We start from the raw sequence: 16,653 nt of genomic DNA, 5'->3' as shown, positions 1-16,653 counted from the left end.
AGACACAAATAAATTTTCCTTTGGGGAAAGGAAATTGCCTTAAGAAAAAATGACACCATTGGCTTGGACTCTGAGTTAAGCTGGCTTCTCCTTATGGAAGGGAGAAAGGTAAGCATTAAGAAAGAAACTGGGAGAAGCCCATGTTTGTTCTGGGCATTCCATACATTAATGAGGGTAGATCTAAGGATTCTAAATAGGGAAGGCTTTTCCAAAGGAGACTCCAAGGATGTGGTCTTGCCTCAGTCACAGAATTGGGTTTCCATGTTATTCTGTAGCCCATTTCCTAAATGCCTTTCTGTGCCTCCTGTCTTCCTGTCCTGCATAAAGGAAAAGCAAGAGGAAAAACCCATGATGCGTTTTAAAAATATATTTCTTATATTCCCACAAATTGGAAAAACTATAGAAGGTATCAAGTATCCAAAGTGGACGTGAAATTGTGTAAAATCAGAAGCCAGATTGCACAAGTTCACATCTAAACCTTAGTAGTAGTATTTTCTCAACTGGATCTTTCAGGTTTCTCAGAAAACTCTTTCACGTAAGTAAAACGGAGTTAAGACTACAGACCTGAAAGGCCGTTCGAGGATAAAGTAACAATATATTTTACATTCCAAAACAATACCAAACTCAAAGTAATCTCAGGTCAGGATTTGCCGTTAGTAGCCTCCTTCCTCATTTAGGATGAAAAAAACTGTGTAAGTAATCTTTGTAAATTACATTTTTTTTTTTTTTTTTGGTAAATTTATTCTGAGGCTGCTTTAAACATGGGACGGGAGCATGCGTCTTGGTATGACGTGTATTTCCTCTTTTATTAGCTTATATTATTCATTTACTTCCCTTTGGTTTTGTTTCCTGCTGGGGTGCTGGTGGTGGCACCCAGGCGGTCACACACACTGAGCCTCAGCCCTGTTTTTCCTTTTGTTTGTTTTAAAGACACATACTTTTTTTCTTCAGTGTATCAGTTCTTTTAGAATTTGAATCACATGATTTTTCTTACTTCCTGAGAGAAAAGAGTTGTGTGCATAGAGCTTATTACCACATGGCAATTAAAATAACATCTTTCTCATCTAATTCACATTACTTCCAAAGAGTTTTTCTTTTTCTGTTTTTTTAATTTCTTTATAGTTATATTTTTTATTTTTTTATTGGATATTTTTACTCATTTACATTTCAAATGCTATCCCCTCTCCGGGTTTCCCCTCCACAAACCCCTTATTCCACCCCCAAGTCCCTGATTCTATGAGGGTGCTCCTCCACGCACCCACCCACTCCCACCTCACCTCTCTGTCATTCCTCTATACTGGGGAAACAAGCCTTCAGAGGACCAAGGACTTCTCCTTCCATTGATGCCCAACAATCCTCTGCCACATATGCAGCTGGAGCCATGGGTCTGTCCATGTGTACTCCGGTGATTTAGTCCCTGGGAGCTCTGTGGGGGTTTGGTTGGTTGATGTTGTTGTTCTTCCTATGGGGTTGCAAACCCCTTCAGCTCTTTCAGTCCTTTCTCTAACTCCTCCATTGGGGTCCCTGTGCTCAAGTCACAGTTTTGATTGTTGGAATTACTTTTATTAGATTCTTGGGACTAAAGAGATGGTTTAGCAGTTAAGAGACTTTGCTGCTCTTGTAGTGGACCCAGGTTTAGTTCCCAGCACCCACATGGCAGTTCGCAATCATCATGTAATTTCAATTCCAAGGTATCTTACAACTTCTTCCGACTTCCACAGAGAAGAGTCATGTACATGGTACACAGGTGTACATGCAGGCAAACATTCCCACACATAAAGTAAAAATAAAATTATGTATCTGTGCATATACATACATATACGTATATTTTTTTAAAAAACAGGACTTAGGTAATGCTCATATCCGTAGCAATGCTCCTCAACTTTTTTAAACTTTTTTTTTACTTTATACGGTTTCAGTTTTACTATCATCAGCTGATGTGTAACGATTTTGTGTCTGTCTTTGCGTCTACAATGAAAAAAAATAACCTGTAAGGATATAAAACTGTGAATCAAATTGTTTTGGTATTTTGTTCATTTTATTTTATTTTATTTTATCAGCTGTCTGTGAGTCTGGTGGGTACTATTTCAACTATACCAACATGTCTGTAGGAGAACCCTCATTTCCCATTTTAGAAGATTTACTTAGCTATTTTTAATTCTGCATGTGTTTATGCCTGTGTATGTGGATATACCACACGAGTGACGGTAGTCTCAGAAGTCTTAAGAGAGTACAGCATGGTACTAGCATGACTGGTTGAGGAATCGGATGCTACCTTGTATATTGTTACCTTGTTAGAAACCTCCCATAATTGTGTTTGCTTTCCTGTCTGGTATTTCACATCTTCCCCCATTACTTATATTCAGTAATTTATGAATGACAAAAAGATACTCTCAGCCAGTGGTTTTTCACAAAACAGTCAAATCCCATGGCCTATTTTCTTTAGCATATACATATATACACACATGAATTCTTTATGGGAGATAAATAGACCAAAACATGGATGCCTGAATAAAGCTGGTGAAATTCCGTCTACACATATCCATTTGTACCTCAGTAAGAGCCCTGTCTGGCATTTATTGTAAAGAGAATGTCACCCTATAAATTCTATAGATTGGCATTTGATAATTACAGAACGACATTGGTCACAAAAAAAAAAAAATCAGACACATTAGAGGAGTAATACTCATTTCTCCATTTTAAAGATTTACTTGGCTATTTTCGATTTTCTGTGTGTTTTTGCCTGTGTATGTGTATGTACACATGCGTGAGGGTGGCCACAGAAGTCTTAAGAGAATACCACATCCCCTGGAGTTAGGATGATGGGCCATCAAAGGAGGGTGTCAGGAGCCAAACAAAGGTCCTCTGGAAAACTTCACTTTCTTACCAATGTCTTTATTTGTGTGTATAGATATGTTGAGGCCAGAAGACACCCATGGTATTATTCTCAGAAGGACTATCTTCTTTGAGACAAGACTTCTCACTGGCCTGGAAGCTCACCAAGTAGGCTAGAATAGCCCATGAGTGATCTTTCTGTATCTACCAGCCCTGTACGAAATTATAGTCTCACACCACTTATGCTCAATATTTTTACCTGAGCTCTGGTTCTCACTCTTTTGAGGGAAGTACTTGTGTGTGTGTGTGTGTGTGTGTGTATGTGTGTGTGTGTGTGTGCATGTGTGTGTGTGCACAAGCACACTCGTGCACACATATGTGCTCCTGTGTATATAAAGGCCAGAAGCTAGAGTTCCTTATTGCCCTCCATCACTCTCCTTTTTGTTTTTTGAGACAGGTTTCTCACTGACCTGAGCCCATTAATTCAGCTAGCCTGGGTATCCAGTGGGCTCCTGAGAGCCATCACCATTTCCCCTCATACCCAGTTTGACAAGTGCTGGACTTCCAGATTTGCTTGTTACCATGCCTGGCGTTTCCCTGAGTAACGAGGATCCAAACTGAGGTCCCTGTGCTGGGACCTTTTAGGCAAAGCCTTTCTCCCCTGTCCCTCATTTCTTGTTCTTATGCTCTTGTTAATTTTCAGTCAAATAAAGTCTTAATATAAGGCCTTATCTAAATAGATTCTTAATATATTTTAATCCAGAAGAGATGTGAAACCTGATAAATAAGGAAAGGAATGCATTTTGAAAAGTATTAATTTTTTTTTACGCACCATACACTGTTATCTAAATTTTTCAAGAATTTTTGCTGCATACGCATAGTTTTGTTTCCAACTCAGAATAAATTATTTGTAAACATCCATAGAAAATAATTTTTAAGGTCATCCATAAGAATGTTATTAGCTTGAAAATTAACGAGATAAATGCTTATGTTTTTAAACCTCTCAAGGTAGTAGTCGGGATAGACCATGCTTTGGAAAGAAAAGAAAAGCTCAAAACTTGGATCATTTGCTTTGCCTCACGCCTCACTCTTCTGTTAATGCTGCCTCCTCTTTTGCTGATATTCCATCAATGTGATGCCAGCCTCCTGTGGCCCTTACTCCTTTACAGTTCACAGCCAGCCTTTGTGCTGCAGGAGCGAATGGCAGGAGTCAAATTAGAAATGTCAACAAGATCTGGAAAAGTCTCTGAGTCCCAGGAGTCATCAGTCACTTGTTTGGAATGAGCGGGATTTGGAGGGCAGTTGTGGCTCCCGTGAATATGGAAATGCAGTCTAATTGAAGGCTTAACCAGGGCCTTCCTTCGCTCAAAGGCATCTGTGTGGCTAAATCTCAGAAGCAATCTCATGTTCGAATTTCCCAAAGGAAATTATGTTTTAAAGTCCTTTGAATCGAAATGATATTATTTTCATTTGATTATATATTCAAATGTTCAGAATTGTAGCTTTAATTAGAGTGCCAGCTAAGGTTTCTCAGTCTGGGGAATTTCACTGGTTACTATGTTTCGTTTTGCATCCAAACTCCTTAATTTCAGGATCTCATTTAGAACATAAACAAAAACAAGCTCTGAATTGTGTCAGCTGATAAGTTTTCCCTTTTGTTTGTTTATTCCTGTCTTTGTGTTTGCAGTGACAGAGATCAAGCTCACACTAGGCAAGCGCTCCTCCACTGAGATACATCCCCAATTCCCAGAGTTGTTTTGATCAAAGAATTTACCGAATCTTTAATTACTCAGGGTCAAGTTTACAGAGTATCTTAGACTATTTTATAGATTTATATTATTTTAATAAAATGTATGGTTTTTATAAATATAGTTTGTGAAGAATGTGTATAGTGTTTTGCTTAAAGGCAAGCATGTGTATCATGCGCCTGCTTAACATCTTTGAAGTCAAGAAGAGGCCACAGATCTTCTGAATCCGGCGTTACAAATGGTTGTGGGCCATCACTTGAGTACTGGAAATTGAACCCTGGTCCTTGCAAGAGCCGCAAATGTTCTTAACAGCCATGCCATCTTTCCAGCCCCATACATCATTTTATTTTATTTTTTTTTAAAAATTGTTATGGTAATGACAGCTGCTTAATCCAGCATTTTAGAGAGATGGAGACCCACGAGTTTGAGGTCAACTTGTGGGTTATATAGTGAGATCCAGACCAGCCAGGGCCACACAGTGAGACCCTGCCCTACGAAAAAAGAATAAAAAAATTTAACAATTAAGTAAAAAGAAAATACTCTACATAGATCAGGTCCCATAACAGCTGAGTAAGGGATGTGAATAGGAATCTACTTAACATAGAAAGGGCTGTAGTGTAACAGACCAAGAACCGGAAACCATTGTACTAAGTGAGTACTTCCTTCCGGGTCTAGTGCATCAGGTTTTCTTCCTGTGGAAATCAAGGGTGTAAATCTCCATTTCACTCAAGAGGAAGAGATTTTGGAAAATGGTTCTAGGAAGTGATCTTCTCTGATCACACTTCAGTCTTGAAAATGTTTAAATCTGCATTTTTATATAAGATGAAATGAAGAGTAAATACTTTCTTTGAAAATTAAAATTTTTGATTTAAAATGATTTCTGAAAGAGAATTTTGTCATTTTTTTTTCTGATTAAGGATGAATCCAATTCTTGTGATGAATCACACAAATAAAGATGAGAGACTCTCTAGCTATGGAAAAAAAAAAGAACAGAATTTAAGTTTGCATAACACTTTCAAGTACCATGTAATTTTGTCCTACATGTGCCCTAGAGTTTAAGTAAGGCAATCACTGTTTCAACTTTAGTAATGGGAAAGTTTGAACACAATTTTGTTACGAAGATGTTAGTGTCGTTGAAACATGAATATCTTAAGGAATTGTATTCTATTTTGAAGTTTTAAACTACTAATAATTATCAACACTTAACATAGCTTATCCTAATTCATATTTACCTTGAGTTAAAAGGCTATAGCTACCTGTCTTGAGTTGCCATGTACTATACTAATTGCACAGTATAAAGATGCATCCCCAGTCTTCTGTAGAAAGTAAGTTAAACTGTTCTGAAAGTTACAACTCAAAAGAATGTACACCATTGAATACTGAGCTAAGTTGCTGGCAAATACTTGTTCTCTCAGCTACTAGGGAGTGGTAGATAAAAGGATAATTTGAAATTTTGAATTACAGACCAGCCCTGGGAATCTAGTAAATTCCTACTTCAGAATGGATGATAGAAAGGTAGGTAGATTATAGATACATAGATTCGATCGATCGATAGATAGATAGATTAGATAGATAAGTAGGTAGGTAGGTAGACAGACAGAAAGACAGACAGACAGATATATGGATAAATAGATAGTTAACTTCACTAATTATTAATTTACATTTGTCATAAGCAACTTGTTTTCTTAAATCAACAAGTGGATGATACTATTTTATAAGATTAAACATTAACATTCAAATTCATTGTCAAGCTCAGGTAAAGCAGGCTGTCTGAGTCTTGAGCACTGAAAATGATAGATAATATTTGCTATTCCTGTGAAAATTTAAAAGTTCTAAATAACAAAGTGAATTATGACATACCTTGGCATTAAGTTCATGAGTCTTTAAAATACAGAAGCCTTCCTAAGACTGTTAAAGGAGAGTCATGTTACAGGTAAAACACATGAGTCTAAATATCATAGATAGTAAAGTGATACAGCAATATTGGAACATTTAAAGAGTATTATAAAAAATGAAACAGATGATTGATTGTAGAATTCATAAATGTTGGTACAATGGGAGGTCTAAAATCATACTAGTCCTTGGAAAAATCCATTTTACAAAAAAGAAAATGCTTCACATTGATTAATTTCTAGAATGCTTTCTGAGGAAAATAACTTTAAATTTGTTGTGTGTATCATAATGATGGAAAAGATAAAAACACATCGACGCATGTCACTTTCAGTTTCAAGAAAACAAAATTACATTCTGAATTACATGAAAGGAGAAAAATAGAAAGATAACTACAGATGAAGTTCACTTGAAAGACTAAGGCAAGGTTATCAGTCTTTCACACAGAGTCAATATGGAGGTGCTAAACAATTTGAGGAAACTTGCAGTGTGGCTAAATTGGTAACACTGGTAGAAAAAATATCTAACTGTGTCTAAAATTGTAAGTGGATTAAACTGAAAACACTGCGGAATTGAGATGTTTGGGAAGAATATCATGTGTAACTCTGATATCCACATATTTGTCTACTTTCCATATATTAGCAATAAATAATTATACAATGTAAAATGGAGGCAAGAAAGAACCCACAGTATAGAAACTACTTAACATGTTAGATTGTTTTAGAATCTGAGCAAACCACACAAACTCATTTCTGAAGGATTTCTAAAACAATGCATGTCTGTTAATTTTCCATTACTCATCTGCTCTAAGTTTACTGATTGCTCAAATAGTTTATGTAGTAAATTAGACATTAAAACCGATTTACCGTTCACAGACTATTTATACTGAGAATTTTCCTCTAAAATGCAAATATTCAGAAAACCATTCACCCCCCTAAAATGCTGGCATTCGAAACATCATGTATAACTCTGACACAAAGATGAAATAAACCATTTTTTACATCAACTTTAACTGCTCCATGCCCAAGAAGATGTTTTGAAAGAGTTAGATACAAATTCATTTTCAGCCTCTTCACCTGCAGAAGAAGTGACATACTTTTTGGCTTGTCCTTAACATTTCCCTTGTTAAATACAAGACTCTAAAATGGGAGTTTGATCATGTCCTCTTATTGTCCAAATAAGTACAGAAGGTAATTTTTTCAAAATACTAGCATGTTTCTCTAAACTTTACCAAATCTATTTTGTGACATATAATTTTAAGAAGGTCCATTTGAATAGATTAGCCATTGAACATGCTAGAAATTAAATCAAGTTTTTAAAGGGTTGGTTCAGGTTTTGCTACCTGGTGACTTATTCTTGTTTAAATTTCTTGTAGTCATAAAACCTGACTTTATTAGCTGCACTGAAAGCACCCCAGATAAGTGTCTCCCAACGATCAGATTTCTTATTGCATTCATTATCTTGTTGGGGACGTTCACCCCACTTTCCAACCTGCTACATTTTTCAAAGCAATAATATTGTAAGTTAATATTTCCCATAAATGTGAATTTAAATAAAAGTACAATATGAATAGTGGTTTTACTGATATATCATATTGACTGATTTCGTTTCCGCAGAGGGTTTGCCTGTCAGCAAGTGTCAGTTATGCATGGTGGATGGTGCTATGATATAGCAGTTTCATGCCAAGTGATAGAAGATGTCTGTTGCTAAAGAACTGTCAGTAAGATGTTTCCATGGCTCTAATATTAGCAGAGTGGCTTTGCTTTTATCTCTTAAAAAACGCAATTTAAATTAGAAAGGCTTGATTCTGAATCATCCAAACAGAAATCTGATTAAGTGCTAGGAAAGGGCGCTCTTGAAAGAACAATTCTTCCTGTGGCAAAGTGATCATCTATTGTAATGAAAGGATTAGCTAAATAATTAGTATTGCTCCTCATTAGCGACAGAGCAGGGAAATTGGAGGGACATCATAAAAGGATATGGAGGACAAGCCTGAGGTTCAAACATAGATTTTGGGCTGTGATAATTTGACCATATTTAATAACTGACACAAAAGAAGCAATTCTGCTTCTGAGATAAAGCTGGTACTTACCTTTATTGTCCCTCTCTATTGATGTTTTTTGGTAATATATGCAAGTTCACAGATAGCGTCAATGCGCTCACTTTCTGATATGCAAATGACCAAGGTATAGTATTATTCTAATCACACAGAGGCCAATCTTGTAATTTATTTTGAGTCACACAATTGCAGACCGATCCATATTACTAGTTTTATTGTAGATTTTTCAAATCCCACTGGGCTAAACTGTTTCTTCACCAAAGTTTAGATGCTTTAGATGTAACTCTCCATGTGACTATTCTTGGAGGGGAAGAGCTTATGAAGCCATTTGGGGAAAAGAGCTCATAAGAATTGTAGGATCCCCTGAAAGGTTTGGTGCCTTTGTAAGAAGGGGATGAAAGATCCTGTCTCTCTCTTTCTTTGGAATTCCCATCTTCTCTCTCTTCCTCCCTTCCTCCCTCTTTCCTCTTTCCTCTCCCCTCCTTAACTTTTTATGCATAAACAGGTAGATGTGTCATCTTGGGTTGATGGCTATCAGGACACCACGAAGACACCCCTACATGAGATGTTATTGACAAACATTTCACCCTTGCACTGACTGGTCCTCAGAGCTGTGAGAAAATGGATTTCTGTTGTTTAAGCTATCACGTCGTGATATTCGTTGTGGCATCCCAAGCAGAATGAATTCAATTTTCTTTGACCGAACAGTTGCTTTAGTCTGAAAACCTTAAGACAGTAAATATAACTGGAAGGAAAGGTCATTTTGGTTGTTCTGTTCCACCCATGCTGTTATGTTTAGAACTATTTTTACACCATTCCTGCACTATATGTTTTAGAACTGGTTCTCCACTATCCCTGTGTATATGGTTCAGAGCTGTCTGTCCTCAATCCTTCAGGCATATGCTTTAGAACTACTTGGATGCCCAGTGGATATGTGTTAGAGTCTTTGTTGCATTTAATTCAGGATTGATTTTTTTCTGTTATGTATTGTTTTGTTGTTGTTTTTATTGTTGTTGTTGTTGCTGCTGCTGCTCCTGCTGTTGCTTTGGTTTGACATAAAAATCTCACACTGTTGCCAAGGGTGGCATGGACTGCCTGTATTCAATCGACCTTCATGCCAGCTTCCTATATGGCCAAGAATGGCATTTACCACTTCACTGAACTTAATTCTGAATCTCAATTTCCAGATTTTCACATTGATGTGATTCAATTCTCATAATGTATTTATACTAACAAACTTAATAGATAAACTCATATTTCTAGTTAGACAGGAAACCAGATAGGAACATACATGTTATGAATAAATTAATACATCTCATAGGGAAATTCTATATATTGTTTAGTGGGTACATAAATGAGATAAATTTATTCAGTTACCAACCTTTTTTTAAGAAGAGAAAAACTAATATCATAATACCATGACAGCTTCTATTTCCATTCTGAACACAGCATCCTGTGCTCAATGAGTCATTCTGGTATATTGTTATTTTGTTATCTATGCAGATAATAATAGCCTGTCCATGTTAAAAAAAAAAACAGGTTGTATTTTAGAATCATCTTGGAATGTTTGAATTTGTTCATTCTTCAAATATTTATTTGTTTTATTTTATGTTAATTGCTGAGTTTTCCCTGTATGTATGTATGTGGACTACATGTGTGCTGGGTACCTCTGAAGGCCAGCAGAGGGTATTGGGTTCACTAAAACCAGAGTTATACAGTTGTTAGCTGTATGTAAATGCTAAAAAGAGAACATACGTCTTCTCGAAGAGCTGCCCGTGCTTTAACCACTGAGCTACCTCTCTATCCTAGACAAACATTATTTTGAAAAACTTATTGTTATGATTTTATACAAGGTTTCATTTGAGGTTTGTTTTGAAAGCATAACTTAGTTTTGTTTTTAAAATTCTTAAGGTGTTTAGTGATTATTAAGGAGAGATCTTGCTATTTAGTGAGTGGTGGGGTCTTGTTTTCTGTAGTTCCATTGAATAAAAATTTGGCATCTCTGACCTATGCCAGATGCCTGTGTTTCTCAGACAGGGTTTTAGATCTACCCCTCTGACCTACTTTGTGGACTTTATGAAAAAGGACAGTGCTGTATGCACCATCCCCACCTTAATAGATGCAAGACACCAGACCAAATCAGGCCACAATTAGGATTAATGTTTTACTGTGCCCCTTTTGTATGTCACTCTGCCCTTTCTCTCCTATTTTTCCCATTTGACCAATATTTAAGACATTCTCAGTGTGCTTCACAGTCAGCACATAAGGTTAGGAGTAGCTCAGTATTTGTCATTTGTGCTCTAGGTCCTGCCCTTAATAGTCACAACTGAAAAAATAATGAGTGAGTCAAGAATACTTAGGTGACTTCAAGAGTCTGCATCAACGTATGTAACTAATTTTGTTATTAGGACCATTTTCACCAATGTTGTATTGTTTCCTTGTTATTGTTGTTGTTGTTGTTGTTGTTGTTGAGGTTAACAGCACATGTAGATTGCCTAAGTGCCAGCACCTCCTATAGTATATTTCACTGAAGAGGACTCCCACCTGCCCTTTCATAATCACCTCTCAGAACCAAGGCTTCCAGTGTCTATTGTGTGCTAGAACTCAGATGGTACACAACGTGGTTTCTAAATTTGCTCCATTCATATTGTTAAGGTTCACGAAGCTCAGTGTTGCAGAGAAAATTGTTTGTAAATTTTTAAACGGATATTCAGAGGTTTGTAAGATGTCTGGTTGACGCTACAATTTTGTTACTGTCTAGCAGAGAGTGCAAATGAAATTTTGTGTTTTCTTCGGTTCTAAAAAGGAACCACAGAGGGAAGAAAGGAAAATTATATGTGTGCAATTCAATGTCTCAATAAGTTGGAAGCTGGAATCAGATGTATCATCAGCTAGCTCTGATGATAGGTATATCAAGTGACAAGCCATTCAGAGGTTGGAGAAGAGAGATAATGAAATCTTAAATTAAAATAGCCCCCACAGCAGACTGACAGTACTGTTCACAGCAAATTAAAAAGGGACTGACAATTGGAGAGGAAATGGCTGGCTGGAATCTGAGCTGAGGGCTTTTAAAATCATCTGTCATTTTGCTTCATGGATAAAATCTTAACTGAGGTCTCACTAGAGATAAAAATGCATTTACAATATTTCTAATATTCCACTAAATGGAGAAAGATTTTTAAGTGAGTTATGAATTTCAAGATCTCTTTGTCTTCTGATAAAAAGACTGTATTTCAAAAGCGTGAGAGCATAAGCTTTGTAAAGGGTGAGATGGATTTCAGAAGTGTTTTCATTCACTCATTCACAGTCATAAACCACCATCAGCTTCCTGAAAAATAGTATATGGCATTGGAAGCATTCTGCAGATGTTGTGGAATATTTGTATTGATACCAGACTCTTCTAATTTTGTTTCAATTATATAAAAATAATCAAAATAATTGTTTTGACTGGTATCTGGAGTCTGACATAAGACATTCCTCAATGTTATGCTTCCTGGTCATGAGAATCAGTTTCTCTCTCTCCTACTTACTTATCATTAATTTCATGAATACTCAAGGGTGAGAGTTGGGCCAAAAGTTCCCAGAAGTGTAACATGAATTGGTGGTGGAAGGCTTTAGATTTTAAAGGGCTCAGTCGTTGATGCGAATGCCATTGCTTATGTGTAAAGTTGACTCACCACTTCCCCTTTTCTAAATCTCTGTTCCTTATTGACCTGGAGAAGAATATTTTCACCCCATATTAATTTATTTCCTCATCTCCACAATTGTCAACTTCTTGCAAAGCTAAAAACAAAATAAAAGAAAGAAGTCAACAAGAGGAAGTAAATAACCAGAAAACTGATGGCATAATTTTCAGGTCACGTGCTTAATATTCTTTTTAATAAATAGAAAAATGGATAAAATTGATAATTTCATAGCTTACTGATACTTAGCATTGAATTTTTTATCCTCAAATTAAAAGCAAGTGATTATATGAATTGTTTCATTCACAATTCTGTGAGTGAATACATATATCCAATAACTTCATATATATTTTAGTTTTCTAGTTTTTTAATCCTATTTCTTTATGTAGTTAGGATATATATATACACATGTATATATATATATACATATATATATACCACATATATGGTTATACATTACAGCATATATGTGTGTATATATAAATGATATATATAGAGAGATAGAATATATATGTTACATACATATATTTTATTTCATATGTGTACATAACAACAATCAATGAAAACAAAAAGCAAGGAGGGATATTGGGAATGTTTGGAGGGAGGAAAGACAAAGAGAAATGATATAATTGTAATCTCAAGGAATAAAAATTATAATTTAATAAATAAGAATTGCTTTTAATCCTTGATATCTATTTCTGAAAAAAGTATGCAATATATCATATTAGTATATCACTCACTTATGATTGAAACAGAGCTATTTGAAATGTTAGTTCTATGTGGGGGCAATAAGGGGAATGTATAGGGGGAATATCTGTATGGGGAGAGGGAGGGGAGGGAATAGGGGCTTATGGACAGGAAACTGGGAATGGGAATAACCTTTGAAATGTACATAAAGAAATATATCTAATAAAAATTAAAAAAAATAGAAATGTTAGTTCTTGAAAGGGCTGAATTCTTTATTACAGTTTGATACATATTTTCACATAAGTGTTTCTGAAAATTTTTGAGAAGTCTGAGCATCCTTCAATTATCCAGATGATAAAACTGAATGCTGAATTTAAAAACAGTGATATGTAACGATTTTAATTGGATACCATTTATATACTTTAAATTTTGCTCAGGTCAGTTTTAATATTTACTGATAAGCAGAATCCACATCTACCACAACTTTTGTAAAGTAAGCCCCACTTTCATCTATTCTAAGACAGTGCTGGAGAGGTGGCTCAGTGGTTAGGAGCACTGATTGCTCTTCCAGAGGTACCGAGTTCAATTCCCAGCAACCACATGGTGCCTCACAACCATCTGTAATGGGATGCTCTCTTCTGAAGTGTCTGAAGGCAGCTACAGTGTACTCACATATAAATAAAATAATATATTCTAAGTCAGACTATAGATAGATGACTCTTAAATAGGTAAATGATAAATGACAGGTAGGTAGATAAATAGAAAATAGATAATAAAATAATAATTGGCTGTAATTATGTATAACTCTCACAAGAATGGGGAAATCAATATAAAAATGAAAATATTATCGTAAACTCTATTGAGAGTCCAAAATGTGAACTGGTTTTGATTAATATATTTAAAACATGTACATAAATATATCAACACACAAACATAAAGTGTGTGTGCTCTGCTGTTTTTATCTTGAAGCATCAGTATTTATCTACTCATCTTTATTATATTCGGATCCCCATCTGATTTCTTTGCCTTCCAGAATTTCCCATCGAATGTGTAAAGTGCAGCAGATTCAGAGGCACACGCGACGGCTCCCTCCTGAGCTTCCAGCATTTGAAAGGCACTGGCAGGGATAGTAAGAATAGATAAGTCCGAGCACTGCAACTCTGTTCCAGATCTGTGAGCGGCCTTGGTCTTGCCAAAAGGAAACGTTAATAGAAATGAACAAAAGAGAGCAGAAAGGCAGGATTCTCTTCTGAAATAAATTTTAAGGCTAAGTTTTAAGACTTAAGTCCATTGTGAATATTTTCCTAGAGCTGCGTAGTAAATGCCACTGCTCCTCGATGATGAATGGTCTCCCTTTCTCTTTAATCTGAGCTATGAATGTGGCAGTATGGGAAAAACAAGCCACGGCTCTCACTTCCTTCCTTGGGGGGCTGGATTATGGCTAGTTAAATGTAAACACCAACAGTTTTCAACTTAATGTCGCACTCATTTTCAGTTGACAGATGAAAATATTACGTTGTTATATAAATCTTACATGCTTAAGTAATATATCTAATTTATTAGCTCATTTTATAAAACTCTAAATAATTTATGGCCCCCAGTATGTGGTGTTAATGGCTAGCCTCACTGACTAAATTACAGTGCGATTAATTTGTGACAAAATGTAATAGAACTAACATGTGCTCTGTAATCACCAGGGCAGAGGGCAAATCTAAATGAAGACATTTGAATTCAGCTTGCATAACTAAGCTGGGGGAAAAAAATCTATGTAACTGTCCATACACATAGACATTGTTGCACTGTAGGAACCATGCATCATATTATGATACCTTTGTAGTAATCTTTGCACTTCCAGATTATCTTAACCCAACGGTTTCTCATTACTTCTTGTAATAAAGAATGAGTGGTTAGTGTAAATTTAAAAAATAAAAATCATCTCTGGAACAAATTGAACTTTTACAGAAATTGCTGATTTCCAACTTAGCAAGACAATGTGTTTTTTTTTTAATTGATTAAAAGTTTATTTTAGAAAATAGACATTTTTATTTTTGCGTTTGTCTTTTGAATATCTTCTGCTCAGTACATTTTCATGGTGATTGTTTGTTAATTTATGGGTTAATCGAGGAGAAGATAGATGTCACTCTGTCACCTGTGTACCAGTAGAACACCTTCCCCATGCTTTTTGCCAAGCACTCAGCCTGAACCTTTTGGAAGTGCTTTGGAAGCACTAGTTTCTGTGGGTTTGGTGCAGGGAAGCTAAGAACTCTGTTCTAAGTCACACTGAGTCTGTCTTTAACGTCTGCTGGTCCTGTGATGTGATTAAAACTTATATACAAGTTTCATCTTTCCCCCCAGTCTTCTGTATGTAGGGAGTTCCTGGGAATAGAATCTATTCAGTGATAGTATATTGATTGACACTTCACGCTTTTGTGTTTGGGACAACTAATGAGTGCTGGAGTTCAGTGTAAGATATTATCAAATATTTTCATTTCCTTTTTATTAATTATATTACTTATTTACATTTCAAATGTTGTCCCCCTTTGATATCCCTCTTATCAGAACTCCCCACCACATCCCTCCTCCCCCTCACCTCTGAGAGTGCTCCCTCTTCCACCCACTCCCACCTCAACCCTCTAGCATCCCCCTTCTCTGGGGCATCCAGCCTCCACAGGACCAAGTTCATCCTTTCCCACGGATGACAGCCAAGGTTCTTCTTTACTACATGTGTAGTGGCGGCCATGGACAGGCCCATATATATGCTCTTTTGTTGGTGATTTGGTCCCTGGGAGCTGTGGGCGATTAGGTTAGTTGATACTGTTGCTCTTCTTATGGGATTGTTATCACCTACAGCTTCTTCAGCCCTTCTTCTCCTAACACTTTCACTGGGGTCCCCACGTTCAGTCCTATAGTTGGCTGTGAGTGTCTGCATCTGTCTTATCCAGGTGCTGGCAGAGCCTCTTAGAGGACAGCCATGCCAGGCTCTTGTCTGCAAGCACATCTTGGCATCAGCAATAGTGTCAGGGTTTGGTGTCTGTGCATGGGATGGTTCCTGAAGTGGGGCAGTCTCCGGATGGCCTTTCCTTCAGTCTCTGCTCCACTTTTTTTTTTTTGTCCCTGTATTTCCTATAGACATGAACGATTCTGGCTTAAAATTTTTGAGATGGGTGGGTGGCCCCATCCCTCAAATGGGAGCCATGCCTATCTACTGAAGGTAGTCTTCTCAGTTTCTATCTCCCAAGTTAGCCAGATGTGTGTATTTTGGCTAATGTCACCCCACTGAGTCCTAGGAGCCTCCTCGCGTCACTGGCGTCTGGGATGCCATTTCTTTTAAAACTCTTTGTACACAAAATCAGAGTTTCACCATCATTTATAAATTTCAAAAATTATAATCTCTGCTTAGAAAAATTACATTAAAACATTTACGAGAAGAACTAATCAGATTAAAGGAGTCAATAGATGACAGTTAAAAAGACTGACTCGGGAGGGGGAGGAGTTAGGGGGATGTTGGCCTTGAAACTGGGAAGGGGAATAACAATTGAAATGTAAATAAGAAATACTCAAGTTAATAAAGATGGGAACAAACAAACAAGCAAACAAAAAGACTGGCTCAGAAACAAATAAAAAGAGTGGTTTTAATTAGCTTGATTATCATTTTAATTTCCTTCAAGACACATATGGGCACATTGATATAGGTATTTTTCTGTAAAACTTATTCCAAATTAAATGAAACAAGTTTCTCAAATCTAATATT

General features: G+C 36.4%; 1 protein-coding gene across 10 annotated transcripts in view; it reads left to right on the top strand.

Annotated features, from left to right (window-relative positions):
* Positions 1–16,653, top strand: part of Cacna2d1 (calcium voltage-gated channel auxiliary subunit alpha2delta 1) — a 427,964-nt gene that overhangs the window by 272,248 nt on the left and 139,063 nt on the right.

Source organism: Rattus norvegicus, chromosome 4, assembly GCF_036323735.1.
Source record: "Rattus norvegicus strain BN/NHsdMcwi chromosome 4, GRCr8, whole genome shotgun sequence".
Taxonomy (NCBI): Eukaryota; Metazoa; Chordata; class Mammalia; order Rodentia; family Muridae; genus Rattus; species Rattus norvegicus.
This window is presented reverse-complemented; position numbering and strand designations above follow the sequence as displayed.